Source organism: Aquarana catesbeiana, linkage group LG01, assembly GCF_042186555.1.
Source record: "Aquarana catesbeiana isolate 2022-GZ linkage group LG01, ASM4218655v1, whole genome shotgun sequence".
Taxonomy (NCBI): domain Eukaryota; kingdom Metazoa; phylum Chordata; class Amphibia; order Anura; family Ranidae; genus Aquarana; species Aquarana catesbeiana.
This window is the reverse complement of record NC_133324.1, coordinates 652,102,043-652,127,689: the sequence shown is the minus strand read 5'-3', so window position 1 is coordinate 652,127,689 and position 25,647 is coordinate 652,102,043. Positions and strand designations below refer to the sequence as shown.

Here is a 25,647-nt window from a genome sequence, read left to right as displayed (position 1 = left end):
AATAATGCAACTAATACAGCAGAAAATAGTACTCAAAGAAATAATTAACACAGGCAGCACAGTAATATTTTATTAAGCACCTGTTTACAAATGGACTTCACAAGGATAGCAAAACTTAAATCACATGGAAGGATTGGTTAGAGGGGGTGGGGTGTGGAGCAATGGTAAATACAACAGATTTTACCCACAGTGGGGCTTGAAAGACATTCTAAACTTTCCTTACTATTCTAAAATAAATTGTGTTTTTTTTAAAGTTTTTTTCTTATTGCTGCCAGTGTTCCCATTGGTGGGGATATTTCCTCTCAAATAGAGACTCACATTAATAAAATGCTCATAGAGGTTGTAATCTTTAAAATAATTGTAAAGCTTTTTTGCTTTTTTTTGTCATAGTTATAGTTTTGTCATAGTTACCTGCTCTGTGCAATGGTTTTGCACAGAGCAGCCTGATCCTCCTCCTCTCCTCAGGTGCTCCTGGCTCCTCCCCCCCACCATGGGAGTACTCGTGCGTGCTTGATCTTGAGCTGGCCTGTTTACGTCTATTCAGACACACAGCCCGGCTCAGCTCCGCCCCCTGCTCTCTTCTGACTGACTGACAGCAGCAGGAGCCAATAACTGCCAATAACTGCTCTCAGGCAAGCCTGTCAGAGCTATGCACAGCGCTGGACTGAGTATTTGGGGGGGGGGGCTTTGGGGAACGCCACTAATAAAAGATTCTTAGCTTAATACAAAGAATATCACTTTAATTACTTAATTATGCAATATGAAAAAAGTTTTGGGCAGAGTTTGTCAGTGGAGAGTTGGCGTGAAGCTTAGATGATTTGGGTTGCAACATCAAAGGTGTGGATGGGGAATTGGGTCAGCTTTTTTCAATCAGCCCGCTGGTTGAACGAAAAAAAAAGGACCCATGTATGGCCAGCTTAACTTTGTTTTTAGAACTTCAGACAGTGCTGGCTGGGGAAACCAGATGCTTGTAAAAGGATTTACACTCCTTTTCCACAGACAATTCTACTTAACTGAATAGTTATGCGCAGCCAATAAATGTTAACTGGATTAATCACCAGAACAGGCTATTAAATATGTTTTACTGCTAAAATTACATCTCATTCTACAAAAGACATACTTTTTCTCTTGGTAGTAAAGTGTAATAAATATATAAAAAAATAGACAATTTTGCATAAAAAAAGTATAATAAAGGGCTTAAAGTGGTGTGGGTAAAGGACTATTAATCCTGAAGTATTACATTTTGTGTCATATTTATAAAGAATTGAATAGTTTTTTTTTTTTGCACATTTGCTCTACATTTAATTAACATACAACCTAATTATAAGCATATTTACCATATGTTAAAAATCCCTAAAAACAATAAAAAGCTGCTCCTCACAAGGGGCAACAAGGGCTGAGGTACTTAGATGCAACTTACTCAGACACCATAGAGGTGAACTTGTTTTAGCAAATTATTTTGTGGGTTTGTCAACATTTTCTACATGTTGGCTAATGTACTTATGAATGGTATTTCTGTTTTACAATTATGCTTAGTGAATACTGATTGTGTGCTAAATTATTAGACCTCTGCTCTTACATCCTCCCACTTTGGCTATGGAAAAACTGTCATTGTTGGCTTGGCTCCTTCATCTGCTGTGATGTCAATTGATCCCTTGCTTATTCTAACTGGGCGCATCTTGACTGGAGCTGTTTTTGGAGGTAATGTACAATCAAGAATTACATGATATTTTATTAATTTGCAACCACTGTACTATATTTACTGTAGTGTAATGTATAAATTTCAATAAACAATTGGTGGTACACAGTGTCAACCGATGCAGTGACATTTAGAGTGACCCTTGCCATCATTGATAATTTTTCTATAAATTTTTCTATAAATTTGAATCAACTGCAAAAAAAGAGCCCACAGAAAAAAGGCAACCTTTCACCAACTGTTTTTGTGGTCACATATTGGGAACTTTGGTTGCTTTGAACCCATTAGCCATTTTTGTAAATAAAAGCTGCTTCAAATAAATTGAAGTTGCTAAATTACCATGTATATGGCCATCATTTAAAGATTTTTTTCATAAATTAGCAAATCTGGCCACACCTGGTTGCATATTGGTTTCTAAAGATATGATATTTTTTAAACCATTTAAAATGTAAAGTACTCAAAGTTAACACTTATCTAATCTCCCCTACAACCCACCCCCACCCCCCAAAAAATATATATATTTCATCGGTCCTTTGCTGTGGTGACTTCAATAGTTTTAATTTGCAGACTTTTTCACCCCTTATGTTCACCTGGTAATTTTATAAATAACATACTTCCTACAGTGCTCTTCATCCTCTACTGTATCTATGGAGGGAACCATGATTGTCACTAGGCTGCTCTCCCTATTTTTACTATAAGTAGGTCCTTAACTCTTTATACATTTTCATTGCCGGAGGAGGAGAATTAGCAGTCTAATAAAGAGAGCTTGTGAGGTCATTGAAGACTTAATACCCAGATCAAATTAGCAGCATAACGGCCTAACCATTATACAGTAAAACCTTAGATTGCGAGTAACTTGGTCTGCGAGTGTTTTGCAAGACGAGCAAATTTTTTTTTAATTTTAACTTGATATATGATCGAGGTCTTGCAATATGTGTAGTGTCAAGCAATGTCATCTAAGTGTAGTATGATCACATTTTAAATGTAACAAAAGTGGAATGACACTCACAATGTTAAAAACAATATCCAGCATTAAGGAGTCTGGTGCTCATCTGTGTAAAGCTGCTGGTGTATAGGTGGCCATAGGTCCGGGGATGATGGTGGCTCCCAGCACTTTCTGGAGAACTCTGCTCTGAGACACCCTAAAACACTCCCAGCTGGGTGGGATGGGCGTAGAGCGCGTTCAGCGTAGTGCATGTTTGGCGCACCCAGAAGTGACGTCAACAGTTCCCCAGTGTCTCCGAGTGTCTCTGAGTTTCCCAGAAAGCGATGGTAGCCACCAGCAACTTTAGGCAGATGAGCACCAGACTCCTTAACGCTGGATATTGTTTTTAACATTGTGAGTGTCATTCTACATTTATTAAATTAAAACTGTGATCATACTACAGTACACTTAGATGGCGCTGCTCTTTTTGTCACCTGATTAGGGCTTTTTAACAGAAACAACCCCAGCTGGAGTGCGCCAATAACCTGTGTTTTTGTGCCTCTAAGTGTAGCAATATGGTTACAAATGGTTGTGGAATGTAACTTATGAGTTTTCATTATTTCTTATGGGGAAATTCACTTTGATATACAAGTGCTTTAGATTACAAGCTCGGTTCCGGAGCAAATTTTTTTTCCAAGGTTTTACTATATAATTATTTTTTATCAAAGTAATTGTAAAGTCTCCTTTTTTTTTTTTCAACAAAAATAACAAACATGCTATACCTGCCCTATACAGTTGGTCTTGAACAGAGCAGCCCGGATCCTCCTCTTTTCGGGTCCTCTTCGGCTCTCCTAGCCCCTCCCTCCCTTTGAGTGCCCCCACAGCAAGCAGCTTGCTATGGAGGCACCCAAGCCGAGGCACAGCTCCATGTATTCATTCAGACACGGAGCAGAGGTTCAGTACTGCCCCCTCTCTCTCCTCATTGACTAGCTGACCTTGATTGACAGCAGCGGGAGCCAATGACGCCGAGCTGTGTCTCAGCCAATGAGGAGGAAAGTCCCGGACAGCCGAGGCAGTTGTGGACATCGCTGGATTGAGAGGGGATTCAGTTAAGCGTTAGGGGGGGCTGAGGGGGGCTGCTGCACCCAGAACATTTTTTATCCTAATGCATAGAATGGATTAACCTAAAAAAACCTTCTGACTTTACAACCCCCTTTAGGGACATATAACTATTTAATTTGCATTTTTTATGGGAAAACAAATCAAAAACATAAAAAAAAAAAAAATACAACAAAATAGCAAAATACACACATACATTTAAATTTATATTTTTTATGTGTATGTAGGTATTGTGACGGGAGTCACTTTGGACGGGGGGCTTGTGAAACCCAGCCTACTTTAGAGAGGTCAGGAAACTCCTTGTTTAGCTCCCCATGCCCCTCTTATGTGTAACTCACCTTGTGTCTATTAGGGGCACAGGGTGACCAAGCAAATAATGGACAACTACTTAATGGACACTAAGAATGTGGTTTGGATTACTCCAAATGGGACAGTAATGTTTATCAACGATATCCCTCAAGAAATATATGAAGACTGTTCCTGGTTTGTTTGATTCTGAACTATACATGTAATTGAAACAGCTGGTCACATTGGCCTCTGTTCCATGTTCTTCAATGTAGGAGCCAGACAATCTGCTACAGGGGTCTCATGCTATTGTCTGAAGGTGTTCTGTGTTTATACTTAGGATAATGTGTAATGTACTTTGTTACACATGTGGTGATTGACATACTTTTTAAGTGTATAATCCTTTTGGATTTTACCTCACATCTTGTCTGTGTACTATGTTTGGGGTAAAAAGGGCTGGTAATAGCTCTCGATCTGCTCAGAACGGCGTGGAGGGCAGGAAGTGCTGGTTGGCGGAAGGAAGCATCTAGTCGGGGTGCCCAAGCGGTTCTGTCACATTTGGTGGCAAGTGGTCTGGGACATCCAAACCTCCACCGAGAACCAAGGTTCAGATAGCAGAAGAGGAGAGGTACAGATACCAGCTCCCATGGAAAAGGAATTTTGAACAAGGTTGCGAGAGATGCGGATACAGCACAGAGGACCAGTGTCTGTGCAGGTCCTGCTGGTATGGTATGATTCTGTCCGCTGGGAACTCTGGAAGGAACCGCTAGCCTGTGAGCAGCACCACCAGGGAAAAATTCTCCCCTCCATCCTGGAAAGGTACTGTCGCAGTATGAAGTGCGAATGTTGTTATTGGGGAAACAACCGCACAAGGAGTGGAAAGCACAGTTAAGCTGGTCCAGTCGGAGATGCGTTTAGACAAGAGCTACAGAGCCCTCCGCTGGTATGTAGCCCAAGTGTGCCCGTGGACAGTGGACAACAGCCCCACAGAAGGCTTTGGATACGGCAGCCTGGGGCTGTTATTTGAGAGGCTGTCCAAGGACCCTGACTTTGGGCGCAATCCGGAGTGGTGTTTGGAGGAAATCTTGGAGTACAGTGATCAGATGCTGAATGTCTCAGAGTTTCTGGCCAGTCAGGAATGGGAGCTGGAGATCTCCTACAAACAGCTGCTAGACTCTGCTCAGCAGCAGGTCTGGGCTCCCTTTGCCTGGGACTATCAGGAAGTACCGACTGACAGCTCTAAAATCCTGGCTGAAGTGTTGCAATGGAGCGGAGTAACAGTGTTCTTTGCCCATCTCCATCCGCAGCTTTGGAAGCGGAGCTCTTATGGTCGGATGCAGCAAATGTTGCCTGACCTTGACAAACCTGTTTGTGCACAGCAGGAGCTTGGATGGAGGAATGCATCTGTCCAGCAGCTGGGTAAAGGTACAGGAGATGGTGCAGCTGGCTGATTTTCCCAGCTGCAGTTCAAGGGCTCAGGAGAAGAGGAAGCCGTCCTCATACCCCAGCCACAGATCACAGAAAGCATGGATTTAATTGACTTTTCGTTGGAGAATGTAACATTTACTGAACTTTCAACTGAAGTGTGGACAACAGGGCGGAGCTCTTCTAGCCTCTGCCTAGCACCGGTAACATTTTCTGAGTTCCAGGGACAGGAGATGGTGAACCTCTATCCCCAGACACCAGTTCCAGAGATTGGGGATTTAATAAACTTTTCTGCCGGGGAAGAAAGGAATGGTGAGCCTCCAGCAGAAGAGCTGGCATTGGGGCCAAACATTACTGAGCTCTGCCCAGCACCAACAGCGGCTTTGGCCTTTCTGAGAGAAGAGGCAATCGGCTTTCTCCCACAACACTGACAGGGACATGGGATTTCCTGCCAGCAGCATCTGTGGAGTTACAAAGAAACTTCTCCAGCTGAAGCGCTGACAACCGGACAGAGGGTCCAGGATCTCTGCCCAACACCCGTGGCAGTTCTGAAGGCCCAGGGTGAGAAGGTGGCAGCCACGCCCCAGCAGCAGATCAGGATCCAGGGGGAGAAGGGAGAGAAGGTGTTCGTCCTCCCTCTCCAACAGCAATGTAGTGATTTAGGAGCGAAGGAATTCATCCTCACTCCACAGCGGGAGTCCAGGAGTCTGGGAGATGGAGCAACCAGCGACAAGTTGATGTAGTGACACTTCTACACCCAGCTAAAGCACTGGCAACCGGACAGAGAGTCAACAACCTCTGCCCCACACCTACTGATGACAACCATTTCCTGCAGCCAAGATTGGAAATCAGGTTGACCAACTATGAGAGTTCACTCTGCCCTCAATGAACAAACGATTTCCTGTGGTAGTGGATGGGACTACTGTCTCCACCTGTATACCATAGGGATACTGGGCAGTCAGCCCAGATCCCCAACAGCATGACAAAGTGGGTCCAGCCACCCTGCCTTCTCTAAAATGGCTGAAAGGACTCCAGGGAGAAGGGTCAGTCTGCACTTCTCCCCAGTGGGGGTATGTTCTACAAGAGAGGCAGAGATTGGCTGGGTGAGTAATGCTCTGTTCGACAATTTGGGGTATTGTGCGGTACAGCCATTGAGGGAATGGAACTACAGACTAACTTTTAAGTCAACTTATCCGGGGTCTCCTCCTGTGTTAGTCTCCTGCCAAAACGGGAGTCATTTGGGCAGGGGGCTTGTGAATCCCAGCTTATTTTAGAGAGGTTGGAAAACTCCTTGTTTAGCTCCCCATGCCCCTCTTATGTGTAAGTCAACCTGTGTCTATTAAGGGCACAGGGTGACCGAGCAAATAATGGACAACTACTTAAGGCTGGGTTCACACCTATGCGAATTGGATGCGTGAAAGCCGCATCCAATTCGCATAGCAGGAGAATATGACCGGCTCTCTATGGAATTGGTTCACATATCTCCGGGCGGCTGCGGAGCGCACTGCACAGAAACGCTGTGCGTCTTTGGCTCTGTTTCAGGGACAAATTGAGGCAAAGATTCTGCCCTGATTTGTCCCTGAAACAGAGAATGAGGACGTACAGCGTTCCTGTGCTATCCACAGCCAGTTCCAGTGTGAACCGAGCCTCATGGACAAAAGAATGTGGTTTGGATTACTTCAAATAGAACATTAATATTTATCAACAATTTCCCTCAAGAAATACAGTATATGAAGATTTCCTGATTTGTTTGATTCTGAATTATACATGTTAATTGAAAGAGCTGGTCACATTGGCCTCTGTTCAATGCTCTTCAGTATAGGAGCTGGACAGTCTGCTACTGGGGTATCCTGCCATTGTCTGAAGGTGTTATGTTCTGTATCCTTATACTTAGGATAATGTGTAATGTACTTTGTGTTACCCTTGTTGCCGGGCTGTCTGGGCACGCATGTAAGACTATTTAAAAAGAGGAAGAAAAAGAATCATAGACAACTCAGAAACCGTCTCACCGTGTAGGTGGGGTCCTTAAAACAAAAACGTAACAAATCAAATGTAACAAAAACTCAAGGGTCAAAGAAGACCCCTCACACAAAGAAGTTTTAACTCAGGACCAACAGAGATATTTTATTGAATTATAGAAAATCTTTATTATACAAAAATGTGTAATAATTTACAGACTGCCAGGCTTCTAGCCTGCAATCCTCAGAAAAAAAATTAAAATTGAGACAACGTTGTCACAACATTAAAATGGCACACAGCTGATCTCAGAACCATGCGGACAATAGCCAATCATCCTCCATACATTCAGCAAAACCACAAAGATACAGGGTAATCCCTGCAGCATCTCAACAGATGGGTCTTATCAAGCCTAAATGGGCTGTTATCTCAGTATTCAATTCAGATTCATTGGCTGGTAAACGCTATAGACCCACAGTGTAGAGGGATGCAGTGTCACCCCTGACAGTAGTTGATCACCAATGTTCATGACCTATAAGCGTTATGCCGTTAAAGTGGGGACACATTTGAGTTGTAGCACTAGTAGATAATATCCTATGTTTAGTGGTGAAGTTGAGACCTTCCAGTTCCTTTCTCAGATGTATATATCATAATAGTCCCACTACAGGGGCTTTTGCGATCTAGGCCTGATTTGGCTGGCCCACCTCTATAATGTAATGAGGATGATATCACCCCAGCATGGTCACTATGACATGGACATGAATATGTTACGTCTCGGCCAGGACAACGCTTTATGATGGAACAGTCAGTCATGTGTTGTACTGCAGGTTATTTCAGACAATACACACGTAAGGATCCAGTTCAGTGTACATGGGTGCTATGCACCAAGCTACTGGAGTGGACTATGTATGTCAAAGACCCACCCTGTACAGAGGTACCGGGACGAAACTTTAAACCGTATAATATGTCAGCACCACATAGGGGCCAAACTGTTTGACATTCAGTCCAAGGACTTGTTGCAGAGATACCAGTTTCACAGGTATGTATAAAGTTAGTAGTATAAAGCTGCCCGCAGGCTCTCACCGCTCCCGTCTACACTGTTCTGGTGTAGTCCGTTCATACACTGTTTCACTAGTGTTCAATGATGCATAATAGCTTATCCCGTCCGTGTCTCCGTCCTTATGACTGGGGAATCAGGTGCCAAGACTAGTCCTCACAGATCATAGTCTCCTTTGATGCTGAGTCGGCAGTGCTGAATGTCTTATCCCGCCTGGGCTTAGAGAGGTAGCATGTATTGTTTCTCCACTGCAGGCTGTATCGGCAGGCTCCGAACAAACTGGTGCAGCCCACGTTGATGCGTTTTGCACGTCATCACGTGCTTCATCAAGACGTAAAAATGTACTGTGTCTCCAGCTTTTAAAAAAGGGCCTTAATCCCATCCTCAATTTCTAAGCTGCCACAGCCGTACTTAAAGGGGGCTCCTACATATAACATAGCATAACAACTTTCATTGTAATTGTTCAAGCGTTAGAGTATTTTTTTACTCTAGACTAGCAACCATTTCCACGTATAGCATTCAAACTTCATTCTTGGGGAGGACAGATAAGCTAGCATCAACTTTGACTATCAGGAAGCACCTATTTTCCAAGGGGAAAATCTCATCCCCCATATTTCTGCTTTAGGGTTCCAAAAAGACCTGTAGGCTCATTTCATTGTTGAGCCCTTTCGGTGCCAAAGTCCCAATCCTGAAAATCCAGGATTTTTCCTTCCTTAATAATACTGTATCAAAGTCTCCAACAGGTTCATTTCAGAGCATAAAAACCCTTGAATTTAAGGCCAGAGAGCTGCCCTGCATGGTATTCATTAAAATGTAGTGCAATGGGTGTCTCTTTCTTCTGTTTGATGCTCTTAATGAGCTCACCGATCCAGATGCAGAGCATCTTTTAGTCTTGCCCACATATCATTTTTTACAAGGACATTCCATGATGTACAGCACCCTAATTGCTGTGCAGTTAATAAAATGCCTAATTTGGTTGTTTTTTATTCTGTCTGAATCAGTGAACACACTAGAGCGATCAACAAAATTTCATATGCTACAGTGGCCACATGGATACATGCCCTGTCAGTCAGCTAATTTCTTTTTGGTGACTTTACAAATTCAGATTGCACCAGCATATCATTAGGATTACTGACTCGTTTTGCCACTAGCATTGGTCTTGGGCCTACTATACAGTTGATTTTACTGATCCGTGTTAGAATATGCCAGTTAAAAGATCTTACCTACCTCCTCCCATTGTGCACCAAATTTTGTAATGATCCTCACAGGGCCATCCTGTTTATCCTCACCAACAGTTTTAGGTTTAAAAATGTTGGATCTAGTTTTGGTCAGAGCCATTCTCTTTGCTCTCCTGAGAGAGCGGTGTGAATAGTGTCTTTTGTACAGGTTTTCAGCTTCACGCCTATAGTCCTCATCTGTGGTGCAACTCCTCTGAATCCTGAGAAATTGCCCCACTGGAATGCTCCTCACCAGATGTCTAGGGTGATGACTATCGGCATGTAACAGCGTCTTAGCCGCTGTTTTTTTACGGAGTGTCTTGGTTGTCAGCTTTTTGTTTTCAATACGGATAAACAGGTCAAGAAAGGAAATCTCATGAGGATCTGCACAATAGGTTAATCTGATGTTCTGTGTGTTGTTTCCAAGTTCATCCAAAAACTGCTCTAGCTCACTTTTAGAGCCATTCCATAGCATAAATACATCATTGATGAACCTTAGCTACAGAACAATGTGGCCAAGGTACGTCAACAAGGCAAGAAGCTCAACAATAAATTCAGACTTGTTCTTTAATTAACCACTTCAGCCCCGGAAGGATTTACCCCCTTCCTGACCAGAGCACTTTTTACAATTTGGCACTGCGTCGCTTTAACTGCTAATTGCGCGGTCATGCAATGCTGTAACCAAACGAAATTTGCGTCCTTTTCTTCCCACAAATAGAGCTTTCTTTTGATGGTATTTGATCACCTCTGCCGTTTTTATTTTTTGCGCTATACACGGAAAAAGACCGAAAATTTTGAAAAAAAATGATATTTTCTACTTTTTGTTCTAAAAAAAATCCAATAAACTCAATTTTAGTCATACATTTAGGCCAAAATGTATTTGGCCACATGTCTTTGGTAAAAAAAATGTCAATAAGTGTATATTTATTGGTTTGCGCAAAAGTTATAGCGCCTACAATCTAGGGTACATTTTCTGGAATTTACACAGCCTTTAATTTATGACTGCCTATGTCTTTTCTTGAGGTGCTAAAATGGCAGGGCAGTACAAAACCCCCACAAATGACCCCATTTTGGAAAGTAGACACCCCAAGGAAATTGCTGAGAGGCATGTTAAGCCCATTGAATATTCATTTTTTTTGTCCCAAGTGATTGAATAATGACAAAAAAAAAAAAAAAAAAAATTACAAAAAGTTGTCACTAAATGATATATTGCTCACACAGGCCATGGGCATATGTGGAATTGCACCCCAAAATACATTTAGCTGCTTCTCCTGAGTATGGGGATACCACATGTGTGGGACTTTTTGGGAGCCTAGCCGCATACGGGGCCCCGAAAACCAATCACTGCCTTCAGGATTTCTAAGGGCGTACATTTTTGATTTTACTCCTCACTACCTATCACAGTTTTGAAGGCCATAAAATGCCCAGATGGCACAAACCCCCCCCAAATGACCCCATTTTGGAAAGTAGACACCCCAAGCTATTTGCTGAGAGGCATGTTGAGTCCATGGAATATTTTATATTTTGACACAAGTTGCGGGAAAGTGACAATTTATTATTATTTTTTTTTTTTTTTTTGCACATAGTTGTCACTAAATGATATATTGCTCACACAGGTCATGGGCATATGTGGAATTGCACCCCAAAATACATTCTGCTGCTTCTCTTGAGTACGGGGATACCACATGTGTGGGACTTTTTAGGAGCCTAGCCGCGTACGGGACCCCGAAAACCAATCACCGCCTTCAGGATTTCTAAGGGTGTACATTTTTGATTTCACTCTTCACTGCCTATCACAGTTTCGGAGGTCATGGAATGCCCAGGTGGCACAAACCCCCCCCCAAATGACCCCATTTTGGAAAGTAGACACCCCAAGCTATTTGCTGAGAGGCATGGTGAGTATTTTGCAGCTCTCATTTGTTTTTGAAAATGAAGAAAGACAAAAAAAAAAATTTTTTTTTTCTTTTTTTAATTTTCAAAACTTTGTGACAAAAAGTGAGGTCTGCAAAATACTCACTATACCGCTCAGCAAATAGCTTTGGGTGTCTACTTTCCAAAATGGGGTCATTTGGGGGGGGTTTGTGCCACCTGGGCATTCCATGGCCTCCGAGACTGTGATAGGCAGTGAAGAGTGAAATCAAAAATTTACGCCCTTAGAAAGCCTGAAGGCGGTGCTTGGTTTTCGGGGTCCCATACGCGGCTAGGCTCCCAAAAAGTCTCACACATGTGGTATCCCCGTACTCAGGAGAAGCAACAGAATGTATTTTGGGGTGTAATTTCACATATTCCCATGGCATGTTTGAGCAATATATAATTTAGTGACAACTTTGTGCAAAAAAAAAAAAAAAAAAAAATTTGTCTCTTTCCCGCAACTTGTGTCACAATATAAAATATTCCATGGACTCGACATGCCTCTCAGCAAATAGCTTGGGGTGTCTACTTTCCAAAATGGGGTCATTTGGGGGGGGGTTGAACTGTCCTGGCATTTTATGCACAACATTTAGAAGCTTATGTCACACATCACCCACTCTTCTAACCACTTGAAGACAAAGCCCTTTCTGACACTTTTTGATTACATGAAAAAATTATTTTTTTTTGCAAGAAAATTACTTTGAACCCCCACACATTATATATATTTTTAAAGCAAATGCCCTACAGATTAAAATGGTGGGTGTTTAATTTTTTTTTTTCACACAGTATTTGCGCAGCGATTTTTCAAATGCATTTTTTGGGGAAAAAACACACTTTTTTACATTTTAATGCACTAAAACACACTATATTGCCCAAATGTTTGATGAAATAAAAAAGATGATCTTAGGCCGAGTACATGGATACCAAACATGACATGCTTTACAATTGCGCACAAACGTGCAGTGGCAACAAAATAAATACATTTTTAAAAGCCTTTAAAAGCCTTTACAGGTTACCACTTTAGATTTACAGAGGAGGTCTACTACTAAAATTACTGCCCTCGATCTGACCGTCGCGGTGATACCTCACATGCATGGTGCAATTGCTGTTTACATTTGACGCCAGACCGACGCTTGCGTTCGCCTTAGCGCGAGAGCAGGGGGGACAGGGGTGCTTTTTTTTTTTTTTTTTTTTTTTTTTTTTTTTCTTTATTATTTTTTTGCTTTTTTATCTTATTTTAAAACTGTTCCTTTCATTTTTTTTTTTTTAATCATTTTTACTGTTATCTCAGGGAATGTAAATATCCCCTATGATAGCAATAGGTAGTGACAGGTACTCTTTTTTGAAAAAATTGGGGTCTATTAGACCCTAGATTTCTCCTCTGCCCTCAAAGCATCTGACCACACCAAGATCGGTGTGATAAAATGCTTCCCCAATTTCCCAATGGCGCTATTTACATCCGGCGAAATCTAAGTCATAAAATGCTCGTAGCTTCCGGTTTCTTAGGCCATAGAGATGTTTGGAGCCACTCTGGTCTCTGATCAGCTCTATGGTCAGCTGGCTGAATCACCGGCTGCATTCTCAGGTTCCCTGTTGAGACAGGAGAGCCAGAGAAAAACACGGAAGACGATGGGGGGGGGGGCATTCTCTCCCACTGCTTGTAAAAGCAGTCTAGAGGCTAATTAGCCGCTAGGATTGCTTTTACATGAAAGCCGACCGCTGGCTGAAAAGAATGATACCAAGATGATACCTAAACCTGCAAGCATCATTCTGGTATAACCACTCAAAGTCGTGAATGCTGTACCTGAAGACAAAAAAATGGTTAACAATAAAGCACAGTAAACGGTAAAGTATAAAAAATTGCATACCTGAAAAGCAAACATGATAAAACATAATAACAATAAAACATTGCAGAATAGAATACAGTAAAAAAGAGCAGAACAATAGAGAGAATAGAGAGAGAGAGAATAGAGAGAGAACAATAAAACGACAACTATTATTTTTTATTTTATATTTTTGTTTGTGTTTTTTTTTTTTTTTTTTACACTTTTTTTGTAACTGTAACTTTTATAACTGTAACCGGTTCCAGGTTCGGGTCTCTCAAAATGCGATGGCATCTTGGGAGACCCTGTGAAACTGTGTCCTAGTCTGTGCAATGCTGTACCCTACGCTAATACTCAACTAGTGAATGGTAGCGTTCAAAACATTCACCAATGCAAAGACCAGGATTGTCAGGACAGGAGGGACAATAATAGGGTGTCACGCCTATATCCGCGCTTGCTGCAGACACAACATCTTTTTTGGGGGGGTTCGTTGGGTAGGGGTACTCGGGAGGACATAAAGAAAATGCCTCTCATGCAGCCGACTGCATTTGGTTGGGGATGTGAATGGGGGAAGTACGGGTGCTGCAGAAGTGGTGGGTTCCCAATTAGGATTGGCGAATGCAGCAGGAAGGGCATTATGGGCACGACGGGCCTGTGTTTGTCTTCTTGGTGGCAGCGGGACACTACTTGTGCTTGCCACCTCACCAGCTTGAACTGCACTTATGGGACTCGCCACGTCACCAAGTGTTACTGCAGTGCTGGTTTGACTACGACCGGGGTGTACTAGGCCGCTGGCGCTTGCCAGTTCACCAAAACGCTACCAAAAAAACTGTTAACGATCGCAGGGATCAGGCCTGACTCTGCGAACGCTGCAGTTATGCGTTTAGTGTTTTGTAAGTGACAGTGATCGATCGATACTGCACTTGGGTGGGCTGGGCCGGGCGGAGGGGCAAAACGCAGGTGCTAGCAGGTATCTGGGCTGATCCCACTAACACTGCGTTTTTGGGAACCCTAAACTGCTGGGGATGCCAGTATAGATCTGATTGGATCAGATCAGATATTGATCAGTTCAGATACTATACCACTAAGGGAGGTGTACGGTGTGTGCGTGGGTGTTAGCGCTACTGGCACTAATCTGACGCTGCCTGGGGCTGGTGCTTGCCAGTTCACCAAAACGCTACCAAAAAAACTGTTAGCGATCGCAGGGATCAGGCCTGACTCTGCGAACGCTGCAGTTATGCGTTTAGTGTTTTGTAAGTGACCGTGATCGATCGATACTGCACTTGGGTGGGCTGGGCCGAGCCGGGCGGAGGGGCAAAACGCAGGTGCTAGCGGGTATCTGGGCTGATCCCGCTAACACTGTGTTTTTGGGAACCCTAAACTGCTGGGGACACTAGTATAGATCTGATCGGATCAGATATTGATCCGTACAGATACTATACCACTAAGGGAGGCGTATGCTGCGTGCGTGGGTGTTAGCAGTACTGGCGCTAATCTGACGTTGCCTGGGGCGACGCATATCACCGCCGGGCGATCAGGGGGCTAAATCTTTATTCGGTAATAAACGGCAGGTGCCCTGACACTATAAAAAATAAACAAACTAACCAGCGTCACCCGTAACGGTTATACAGTGATCAGTGGTGAAAGGGTTAACTAGGGGGCAATCAAGGGGTTAAAACATTTATTAGGTAGTATATGGGGGTCCCTGTCGCTATAAAACGCTGACGGCGAACCTAAATATTTACCTCACTAACTAGCGTCACCAGCGACACTAATACAGCGATCAGAAAAATGATCGCTTAGCGACACTGGTGACAGGGGGTGATCAAGGGGTTAAAACTTTATTAGGGGGGGTTAGGGGGGTATCCTAGACCTAAAGGGGGCCTAACACTCACTGCCCTAACACTGTAACTGTCACAAACTGACACCAATACAGTAATCGGAAAAAAAAAAAAAAAAAAAAAAACCTGCTTGGTGTCAGTTTGTGACAGGGGGGGGGTGATTGGGGGGGGGATAGGGGGCGATCGGGGGGGGGATCGGGGTGTTTTGTGTGCCTGGCATGTTCTACTGTGTGTGTGTGTGTGTTGTGCACTCACATTGCAGTCTTCTTTCCTCGGCCCGGAACGGAAAATACCGAGCCGAGGAGAGATGACATCATTTCCTCTGCCTCTGTGTACAATACAGAGGCAGGGAAATGATCCCATTGGCTGGGAGCGATCGCGAGGGGGGGGCCACGAATGGATGGCCTCCCCCTCACCACCGATCGCCGGGGGAGATTTGCCGACCGCCGCAGGCACCGGGGGGGGGGTCCGATCGGACCCCCCACCCGCGGGCAGGCAAGGACGTACCTGTAAGTCCTTTTGCCTGCCCGTGCCGCTCTGTCGACATATATAGTCGTGCGGCGGTCGGCAAGTGGTTAATGAGCCTATATATTTCCCTACTCTTTCAAGGGGTCTTTTAATTGCTTATACGATTGGCCTCCCTGGGGGAATGTATGCATCCTTATGTATTTTAGGGATAATGTATTATGTAAGGATATTAAACTCATTTACTTTCAAATATTCCAATTCCTTTTTGGATATAAGATCCGTCTCAAAGGCGAATTGAAGTTTCTCATTAATAAGAGATACCAGTTGGGGAAATGGATTAAGCCTGAGTCTTCTATAGGTGGATTTATCTGCAAAGAGTATGCGTGCATCCCCTTCATAATTTTCTTCAGTTAGCAAAACCACGTTGCCCCTTTATCACTTTTCTTAACCACTAGATTGTTGGACATTTGTATTTCTTTTAGTGCCTGACGTTCCTCCAAGGTGAGGTTATCTGTTATGCTGCCTGTCCAGTCCAGTTTTCTGAGGTCGTTGTTGACCAGGCCCCCAGCCATTTGTTTTTCCTGAATTGGGTCATAGCCGTGAATCTTATTTTTAAATTGGCTTTCCTTCTCCAGGGGTTGTTTTGTACTATTTCCTTAAATTCTGAGTTAGCATCTCCCTCTTTCATTAGGGACACCAGCAGATCCACCATTTCATCACCCTGTTCCGTTGTTTTATCATTGTCCTGATTTTTTCCTTCACCAGAGTACATCAACCTAAAATAAACTTTCCTCAAAAAAAGGCACATGTCCTTATGGGTCTCAAAATGATCCATTTTATTCATGGGTGAAAAGTATAAACCTTTTTGTAGTAATAAAATGTGTCTGTCTTCGAGGTTAAAATCAGATGGGTTGATTACTTTCATATCCTTGGAGCATGAATCCATTTCTCCTAAGGTACGTCCGATATCTACTTTTGATTTTTCTGACTCCTGGTCAGGGTTCGTCAGGTTGGCCCTGCTACTGTGTTGCCATTTTCTTTTCCTCCTTCTATTCCTCCTGCGCTGCCTCCCTTCAATATACCTTTGTGGGGGGGGGGGGGTATGGGTGGAGATTCCTCTAACATTAACTAGCATGTTAATTATATCATGGTCAGCTAGTAGTAGTTGCTAGAGGGGGATTAGCCATGAGTCAGCCCTACCTCGTTATCTAATCCATTGTGTGATGTTTTTGGTAAATATTTGGGTTATTGGTCATGTGGTGATTGACATACTTTTCAAGTGTATAAAAAGCCTGTATTTCTGTTCAATAAAGAGTTCCAGTTTTTCAGCTGAGCTAGTCCTGTCTAGTTCTTGGTTGCAATATGCGGCTTTAACCACTTCAGCCCCGGAAAGATTTGACCCCTTCCTGACCAGGCCATTTTTTGCGTTACGGCACTGTGTCGCTTTAACTGACAATTGCGCGGTCGTGGGACGTTATACCCAAACAAATTTTATGTCCTTTTTCCCCACAAATAGAACTTTCTTTTGGTGGTATTTGATCACCTGTGCATTTTTTATTTTTTGCACTATAAACAAAAAAAGAGCAACAATTTTGAAAAAAAAAATATTTTGTACTTTTTGCTATAATAAATATCCCAAAAAATAAATAAAATTTCTTCATCAGTTTAGGCCAATATGTATTCTTCTACATATTTTTGGTAAAAAAAAAATCACAATAAGGGTATATTGATTTGCACAAAAGTTATAGCATCTAGAAAATAGGGGATAGATTTTATGTCATTTTTATTTATTTATTTTTTTTTTTATGGTGGATATCTGTGATTTTTATCGGAACTGTGACATTGCGGCGGACAGATCGGACACTTTTGACACTTTTTTGGGACCATTGACATTTATACAGCGATCAGAGCTAAAAATAGCCACTGATTACTGTATAAATGTCACTGGCAGGGAAGAGGTTAACACTAGGGGGCGATCAATGGGTTAAATGTGTTCCCTCATTGTGTGTTCTAACTGTGGGGGGATGGGAGTGACTAGAGAAGGATACAGATTGTGTGTTCCTACTGAGTAGGAACACACAATCTGCCTCCTCTCCCCTGACAGAACCGGGATTTGTGTGTTTACACACACACATCCCCGTTCTCGTTCTGTCACGAGCGATCGCAGGTGCCCAGAGGACATTGCGCCTGCCGGGCGTATCGGCTCCAGGGACATGCTGCGCGCGCCTGCAATATCGTCTTAAAGTGCCGACGTATACCTACACGGATTTGCACAGCCATGCCAACCTGCCGCAGTATAACTGCGGCCGCTAGTCGGCTAGCAGTTAATATCTGGTATCTATGTTCAGACTGGAGGAAGCGGTATACTGACGGAAGCACTCAAGAGTATGGGACGGTTCCGTCACAGATATATATATATATATATATATATATATATATATATATACACACACACACACACACACACACACAAAACAGCAGCAATAATCTCTCACATATCTTAATACAATATTTTATTTAACTCTAAGGGATTGATTTAGTAAAGACAAATAGCTCCAGAGTTTAGTAAATGAGGGGAGGTTCTGCTGTTTTTTTATATATATTCCTTGTATGTGATTGGTAATTATTTGCTAAATGAAGCTTATCAAGCTCTAGTGCAACTGCACTTGCAAAGTATACTGTCTATTTGCCTTTAGTAAATTAACCCCTAAGAGTTCTTGTTAGTAAATAATGAAACTGTTCTGAGCTCTTGGCAAGAGTCATGCGTCTGACCCTAATATATGCTGCAAAGATCATAGATATATACAAATATTGAATATGATAATATTGCCTAATATTCAATATTAATAAATTCAACATATAATGTATTTATGGGATTATAATTTTTTCCGTAACCCTAAATCGTATTGGTTGCTCAGGGTTTTATCCATCACAATGAAGCTTTACTTTGTCTCATAATCTAATATGTATTGTTCAGGGCTTACCAGTTTAAATAACAGGGGGAAAACTACAAAAAAATTTACCTGTATTCATCTGTTTTTTTTTGTTTTTTTCTGAAGGATGGAAGAGTAAAGATGATGTACCAAAATTGGTACATGACTATCTCAACAAGAAATTTAATTTTGACACCCTTATAACACACTACATGCCATTTGAGAAGATTAATGAAGGGTTTGAACACCTACGAAATGGAAAAAGGTATGTCACCAATTCCCTCGATGTGAACCTTGCTTTAAGAGGAACAAAGGTTCATTTAATTTCTCTACGGATACCAGGCAAACTAGATGTACAGACTGGATTCCTGTAGCTTGAGGATCACAAGTACAGGCAGTCCCCGAGTTACGAACACCCGAGTTACGAACGACTGCTACTCAATGCCAGCCGTTTGTGCTCCATGCTGGTCCTGGATACCTCTGAGCAGCTATCTTGCAGCACCGGACACGTCCCATACTGCAGTACTACATGTACTGCATGGCCAGAAGAGCCTCAGGTAACATAACTGCATGCCCAGAAGTGCCCGTAACATCCCACATCCCTGCACAGGCTGAAGTTACACTTAAAAATGAATTGTTCTGAATTACACACAAATTCCACTTAAGAACAAACCTATAGTCCCTATTGTGTTCGTAACCCGGGGACTGCCTTTATGTGAGGCCCCACAGTGCTGATATCAGGCAAAATGCCCTTCAGTATTGCTCTGGTACTTTGGAGCATGGTCAGGTTTAATGGGTAAGGGTTATAAGGGGGCAAAGTTACATAAGAGGCAAATAAGTTGAAATGAATCACCCTTTGCTTGTGGAAAGGTCCTGTGCCTATTAGCATTGGCAATTTGAGGGAAACATTTTTTGGCTTGGGACCCCATATATACATCATGTAACAGCATGATAGACTGGTGTCCTGGGGAGACGGGGGTTATTGTTTTTTGTTTATATAAATATTTTTATAAACATATATAAAAAAATCAGTTAATAAAATACCTGACCTGATCAGAGGTGGACCACTTTTTATAAAAAAAAATTGGTCAGCGTCAAATCAACCAATTTCGGGTCACATTTTACACATTGTGGATTAATTAGGGTCAAATCCTTTACTGTATAATGTAGAATAATTGGTTCACCCTTTCACAAAATTCATCAAAAGCAAAAGCATGGCGATAATCCATGTGATATGCACCATAAGACAAAACAGTAGAATAATTGATAGATATGTACATGTGTGTGCCTATATATAGGTAGAGCAGCTAGTATTCCCAGTTCACCACATACAGTGTAATCCAAGATCCTTAAACGGCAGACTTGGAGAAGAAAGGGTAACATTGTGACTCCTTATGGGCTCTGTGCTTTACGCAGGGCCCTCAATCTAACACTGGAGTCCTGCTCACAGGAGGAAAGAGCAGAATGATAAACCTAGCAGAGTTGTGAAATGTCTTTGGTGTATGCTTAGATATTAGCATTAGGTTATCTTACATCTATATACTAGGATTCTTGGCAGTCTCTAATAAAATGTATGATAGTTATAATTCATGTTAAACCTATCCTATCTTTCTTTTTCTAGTATTCGCACAATTCTGACCTTCTTATGATCAAGATATTGTCTGATATCAAACTACAAATGATTTCAAATAAGAAAAAGATTCAGTAATAATTATTATGCTTAACCTTTTCTATATTCCATACATGATTGTGATTTAGCATATAGAAATGGTCTGTACTTCAGTGTTTTTTATATCACCAAGATGCAGTATTATGCATAATAACAATTAACATTTGTAACGACATAGAAATATTTTATCTTTTTGTACTTTCATCATGGTTGCCCATAGGGTTGCACCAATACTAATATTGGTATCCATGCCAATACCGAGCATTTGCATGAGTACTTTTACTCGTGCAAATACTCTGTTGCTTAATCCGATACCTGTTTTACCGGGTCCAGCATCCTTAGCATAGCAGGGAGCGCCGGGCAGCTTCATAGATGATCAATGTGGCAGTGGGGGCAGTTACAAACACCAATCTCCTTATGTAGCTTTCAATAAAGAAGCTGAAAGACATTTCTCATCCTCTCCCTCCCGCGGCTTTCAGCTGCTTTAATGAAAGCTATACAGGGAGATCGGTGCTTGTAACTGCCCCCACTGCCGCATCGCTCACCCCAACTGTCCCCTGTGTCCTCCTCCGGCACCCTGGATCCTCCTTCGGCTCCCCGTGTCCTCCTCCGTGGTCCTCCTCCATACCCTCCACTGGTCCCCCTCCCCCTCCTCCCAGATCTGTCAGGATGGAGAGCAGAGGAAGGAAGCGGTAAATATGTCATATACCGGCTCCTTCCTTATTTGAATGTACAGAGTCAGTGATCACTGACTCTGTCTATTCATAACTGAGCATCATAAACTATGTTTACGATGCCTCCGTTTATGAAGGAACGGGAGCATCTGTCTCCTGTGCATTCATCTTCAGTGCAGCTGAGGATGTTGAGAAAGGGACTGGGGAATATGTGTCCTCAGTCCCTTTCCCTGTTTCAAAGGGTAGATGTCACAACGCCCCCCCACCCCAAGCAGGGCTGTTAAAAAATAAACAAAAAAATAAATAAAAAAGAGAGAATTGTAATAAATAAATATTTAAAAGTTAAATTGGAAAAAAAAATAAAAATAAAAAAAACACTGACATGCAAAGGAATGCGGAGCGCATTCCTGTGTGACTCCAGAGTGATAAGAGCAGTATCAACTTTGTATCAAGGGGTTTTAATCAGTTGTTTTTTTCATTGTCAGTGTGACCATAAAAAACATATGCTTTTAAATGGTTATAATAACATCAAGAAAATTTAAAGTGAATGTAAAGGCTAATATACGTTTAAAAAGCTGGTTCCCTCTCCTCATACCCATGCTGCCTACAGTTGTAAAACAGCTCTGTGTACAGTAAATACATTTTTTTTTCTTTGGTGCAGTCACATAATCTCTAAACGACAGCTCCCCCATATCAGTCAGCAGATGCTGCACCTGATAGGAGGGAGTGCCTCAATGGTTCTGGGATTTCAGCCCAGTTTTTGGGCCACTTATTATTTAAAATCTTTTGTGGCTCAACAGAAACATAGAATCCTTGCCATGTGGCACAAAAAGATAACAACATGTTTAGGTCACTTTTGTCATTTGTCAGCACCATACAGCAGTGTTAAAACACATCTCTAATAAAACCATAGCTTGGTGTGAAAGTGATATTATCTAAACTTCCTCTATTATTAATAGTTAAAAAACATTTCTGCTTTGCTAGGATTGCCCATTTTCATTGACAATATTGTAGAATTCATACAACTGCTCTGTAAATAAGCCATAAAAACATTTATTAGAAACAATTTTCAAGTTGGTGAGAAGCATAGCATTAATATTTTCTGAGTGTTATAAAGTTAACATAAAGACTTGGTTCAGATCTGCAGTAATCTTCAGTTCTATGTAATGCTGTGAATTCTATGGCTGGTCCAGCATCTATCAAACATTTTATAGGCTAAACTTAGTTGTTTTAGATTAGCCGGGTGAGTTTTTATCCTCTTGCTGCACTCTGCATCATGTAAAAACAATTATTAAAAAGCATAAAGGAAACCCTGTAATTGCATGGAAGTTAGGCAGGGCTGGGAAGATTAGAAGCTGCTGGATAACTCCTATGGCCTATAACTATACTTTTTTAATTAACAGCTAAACCCTATCAGCAGCTGTCTTTAATGATAAATAAAAGTATAAATCTGAAACACAAAAATATGTTGGTCCATAAAGTATGTTATTTCTACACTGTTTTTATCAGTGTAAAACTGTAAAACTGCCTTTGTCAATTTAATAAAACAAATTATTGTGTTATTCACAATTAATAAAATATTACTAATAAAACTTTCAGACTCTTGTATTTGATCAGAACATGCTAAGAACACATGAATGAATGCAGACAGCTACAAGGATAAAGAAAGAAATAGACAGTAGCTTCTCTTTTCTCTGTTTCCATATACAGTTGCAACTGATGCTGGCTGAGCTTCCTCCGGCAACACCACTTTGTACATTCTGGGCAATTAAAAAAAAGCATTTAGGACAATTTTCTGGCAGTACTTCCCCTACTATCTGCATCTAATTCAGGCAAGTATTTGCACACATTTTGGTAATAGTACTGATACATGTGACAATTTCAGGTAGTTCTGACTACCTCTGGACCAGTTATGGAATACAACCACTGCTGTGCACTATTAAACAAAAGTAACGTGGACCTGATGGAGAATAAAGCCGTGTACACACGATCGGATTTTCCAATGGGAAATGTGTGATGACAGGCTGTTGGCGGAAAATCCGACTGTTTGTATGCTTCATCGCACAATTGTTGTCGGATTTTCCGCGGACAAATGTTGGATGGCAGATTTTAAAATTTTCCGCGGACAAATGTCTGTTAGATTTTCTGAGGGTGTGTACACAAGCGCGTCGGACAAAAGTCCAAAGTACAAACAAGCATGCTCAGAAGCAAGGACGAGCCAGAAGCGGTCAGTCTTGTAAACTAGCGCTTATAATGGAGAATTTGTGACGTGGCAAATTATGAAATCTCGAAATGGAGCGCACATTCTCTTCTTCTTTAATGGTATAATAATGAAGCTGCTTTGCTGGTGATACTGATGGAGTTATTGCAAACAAATTTTCAAAGGCTTTTTTTTCTAGTGATGTCAAGAATAATATTATTATGCTTTTTTTTTTTTTTTTTTTTTGGGGCAAGTTACCACAACACCATTATCCTATAGTTTTTAAGATCAAAGATACAATTATGTTGGTGTCCCTGGTCAATTTTACATTGTATTTTTTTAAATGTAACTGTCTACTCCCAAACTGTCATTTGACGTAAAGCACATAGCTAAGTATTATTCTACACAATGTTTTTATTGTGCATAAAAAAAGAAAACAAATAAAATTAGACATGCTATCTGCCAATAGAACTTAACCAAAAAGTGCATTCTATGCATCCAAAAATATAGAAAATATAACAAATCAAATAATTATTATTCACCAAAAGATTAAATAAAAGCCTCATGCATGTGTCCTGCTTCTTAATATAGGGGGTCAACAATGCCAAGAGTTGGTGAAAGCAGGGGTCCGTCATCCGGAGATAATTCCGAAAATCATCTGGATTATTCTCCTGGAGCTCCCGCAGAAAAAGCATATGACATAATTGGTCATGATTAATAAAGCAACCATTTTTTGGTCCAAGAAATCCTCCTCCTCCTGTTCCTGGACTGGACTGGACTTTTTGTCAAAACAATAACTCCAAGGCCTAATAATAAATAACACCTTATCGACTCCGATTCCGCAGTCTGAATGACGAACGGCCGTTCAGAAACGAACTGAAAAGCACAAAATGAAAAGAGTGAACTGAAAGGCGCTAAATAAAAAGCGCAAAATGAAAAGCGCAAATCAACACTCAACAAACTTCTACTAGCACTAAATTAGCAGAAGGAACCCAAAGGGTGTCGCTAAAGAGCTGAAAAACCACGTAGTACGTCACTACGTTTGTGTTTGTTGGCTGACAATTCCTTGCGGTTTGTATGCAAGACAAAATCCAGGCACACACCTTCGGACAAAAGTCTGAGGTTTTGTCTGCAGAAAATCTGATCGTGTGTACGTGGCTTTATTATCTCAGTTCCCAATCAGGGTATCCCCACCCCACTACAAAATGTATTGGCCATGCATCTGTGTGTGTGATGGGCGCAGTGGTCAAAAAGGGAGCACACTGAAGAAGTGCCCAGTGTGGACTCTCCAACCCTAGTGTCAGCCTTCAACAGTCTCATGTACCTGTTTCTGACAGGTATGTGAATCGGGTGCAAGCACAGACATTTCAATGTGGAAGCTCAAAGAAATTCTATGCCCCCTCCCCCACTCCCCCCCCCCCCGTCTTCTCAGGCTCACCCTTGGAACAAAGGTGTGTACACAGTGAATGAGTGCACTAGCTCATTGGTGTGTCCATGACAGCCTAGGTTCACAGGAAGTGGGTGAATGATGCTGGGGGTTATTTATTTCTAGAAGTGGAGCAGTGACCCAGGATCAGTGGAAGATGTGGAAAGTGTGTGTTTTATTTATTTATTTTAAAACACAGGAGACACAGGAGTTAGGGTTTAAACGTAAAGTGGTTGTAAACATCTGAAATGAAAAATTAACAAAGAATATCCCTCTATAGTGTGTACTAGCCTCAATCCAAAGCAGCTAGTGTGGTTCTTATTTGATCTCCCCTCTTCCCTGAGTCACTTCTGCAAATCTAACTTGACACCAAGCAATCCTGAGGGATGGTCTCCACCCCCATGTTTCCTTATGTAACGATGTGTGTGTGTGTGTGTTTGTGTGTGTGTGTGTGTGTGTGTGTGTGTGTGTGTGGGGGGGGCGTCCATTCAATCCACTCAGGTCTCAGATTACAGTGAACTCTCCTCTATGTTCCGTGCAGTGTACATGGGCATGCACATAGGGTGTGCTAGATGTGCATGGGCACACCCTTATCTCCCCATGCGCATTAGCATTCTCACTCTGTGTGCCAGTATTATCACTGCGACATCTGACCTTTTTTTTCACCTGCCTAGCCTTTAGATTGTCACAAATGGGGTTTATGCCAAAAATCGGGGGTCACTAAACAAGTGATTATGGACAATTGTCAAGGTATTTGCAAAATAAAGATTAAGTGTGAAAAAAAATGCTCCAGTTCATATATTTTTCCTGCTGGGCTGTTTGGGCCTAAATCAGATCCCTGATTTGTGTTTATATTTCCCATTTAGTGAATAAATTCATACTATAATCATAAGCTGCAAATTGGGTTGCAGAAAAAAGAAAAACAAGAAAAAAAACAACAACTCAGCAAATACTATTATAGGGCTGTGTGTGTCTGTGTGTGTATGTACAGTATACAGTATACATACACAGATGCATGTGTG

General features: G+C 41.8%; 1 pseudogene; it reads left to right on the top strand.

Moving 5' to 3' along the window:
• Positions 1–20,305, top strand: part of LOC141127452 (alcohol dehydrogenase 1-like) — a 32,108-nt pseudogene extending 11,803 nt beyond the window's left edge.
• Positions 20,306–25,647: the final 5,342 nt, after the last annotated feature.